Source organism: Suncus etruscus, chromosome 10 (assembly GCF_024139225.1).
Source record: "Suncus etruscus isolate mSunEtr1 chromosome 10, mSunEtr1.pri.cur, whole genome shotgun sequence".
NCBI classification, from domain to species: Eukaryota; Metazoa; Chordata; class Mammalia; order Eulipotyphla; family Soricidae; genus Suncus; species Suncus etruscus.
Genome location: NC_064857.1, coordinates 45,936,102 through 45,938,273, shown reverse-complemented (window position 1 = coordinate 45,938,273; position 2,172 = coordinate 45,936,102).

The following is a 2,172-nucleotide window of genomic DNA, read 5'->3' as shown; positions in this document are numbered from 1 at the left end:
CCTATTTTTTAAACTATATTCATTTATTTATAGATTAATTTGTTCTTTGGCCACACCCAGCAGTGCCCAGGGTAGACTCCTGTCTCTGTACTCACAAATGACTCTGGTAGACTTGGGGATCATAAAGTATGCCAGGAATCAAACCATATCCCTTCCAAGTTGGCCACATGCAAGGCAAATGCCCTAGTGCTGTGATATCTCTCTGGCCTCAATCTTGCCCAGTTCTGACCTTAGTAGGCTTCCCAGAATCTCTCAGGTGTGAAATTAGAAAGAGGAAAAAGGGGGAACACCTGATTGTCACAAGGTGTCTACCAAAACAGAAATAAACATGCACAAATCAACATCAGAGCTAAGATTGGAGGAGCAACAAATTCAGTGTGTCAAGTTTCAATCAGACCTTAAAAAGACAAAAACACTAATAATTCATGCAAGGCAGCCAAACGTTCAATGGCAAAGATCAAAGTTTTTTATTGTTAATTAGGTTTAGGTTTCCTTTAGAGTGTGTGGAAGACGAGTCACTGTCAGTCAACACAGCTTAGAGCAAGTCTAGTCCAGGTGATAAGGTTGACAGCAGACAAAGAGGGGCACAAAGTGGACAGGATAGAAGAAGAGGAATCCTGTCCTGTGACTTGAATCTTCTGGATCCTTCTCAAATAACAGAGCAGAGACTTCTCGAGGTTAGTGGCAAGTATCCAATGAAGCTGGATCCAGAAGCCTGGCATTCTTCTAGCAGAAGACCAGGTATCCTGTGCCAGGGAGAGGTAGGCATTGTAGGTCATGAAGTTAAGCATGAGTACATAGCTCAGCACAACCTGGAGCACATGCAGAGCTGTCTGAGCCAGGTGAAGCCATTGCAGCACATGCGGCCGTGGAGAGATCTTGGCCCTGTCTGTGAGTTTCTCCCGAACCACCTTGAGACCTTAATAGCAGAGAGCCAGACAAAACATCACCAGGGAAGCTAACAGCATGCCAACTCTGCATTGGATCACCTAGCCTGGAAACAACAGCTCCACGTTCTTGTAGCCAAATTTGAAAGTGGTGTGCATCAACATGTACTCCATGTGTCTACTGCTGTGTGAGAGTAAGGCTGATGCCGTAGTGACACCATGGGCTAGGGTGCTGGGAGAGGTCTCCTGAGTAGAGGAGATTGTAACTGTGTGCCTGTGATAGTGAAGATGACACATGGTGCCAGCAAAGGGTCTTTCTGGTAGGCAGACAGGCAAAGCAGGCATGCTAAACTTTAGGTCTAGAGCAGGAGCCTCCATCAAGTGCCTTGAGAAGTCACTGATTCTCAGGAGTGACTCCCCTTAAGTACAATCACAGGAGATCCTCTCTGCCAAGACCCTCCCTAGAAAGACCCACCTTCCAAAAGCTGATCCCTTCACACCCTTTGTCTAAGAGCAACAGTAATAAAAGGGAAGGTCCAAACATGCCCACCCTACCAGAGAACCAGCTTAGCTTTCTGTGACCCAAACTTCTTTTTTGCCTGAGGGGAACAGCATCTGAAGCTGGGATTGAATGGCTCAGCCATTCCTGTGATCATGTACTAACCATCAAGAAAAGAGGCACCCATGTTTCAAAGGGAAACACTGACCTACCACACAATCCTAACTTTGTACCAATGAAAAAATAGCTGTATAAATTTTAGGCAAGTCCCTGACCGATGGCATAGGGACCATCTGCCTTTCAGGCATCCTTACTCACCCTGGAGCTCTGTTCTCATGAAGCTTACTCTTCCTTCCCCAACAGACTATTTGTACTCTGTCTCTACCACAGAGGTCTTTTCTAAAAGATTAGAGTGGTGAGTTGGAGAGGTAGACAGATAGTGGTGTGGGCATGCATTGTAACAACTGTCACTGTCTGAGGACTCCACTTCAAATGGCAACTTCCCCTAAATTTTTCTGTATTGGTGCATTTCTTGGGTGTGAAAACCAACTGATTGCATACAGAAAGCAATCAGAATGAGCAGAAATATCAAAAGCAATAAGTAATCAGATGAGTGAACTGGGAAAGCAATGCAAATCATGGCAAATACCCTTGTCTTGAGAGATGGCACTCTAGCTCCATTGAATCTTTCTATTTTGATCGAGGTTAAACCCAGCTGAGATAGATTCTGTCCACATCAGTTTATGTAGCAGAAAGCTAGCCCTTTCAAGAGGAGAATGTACTTCA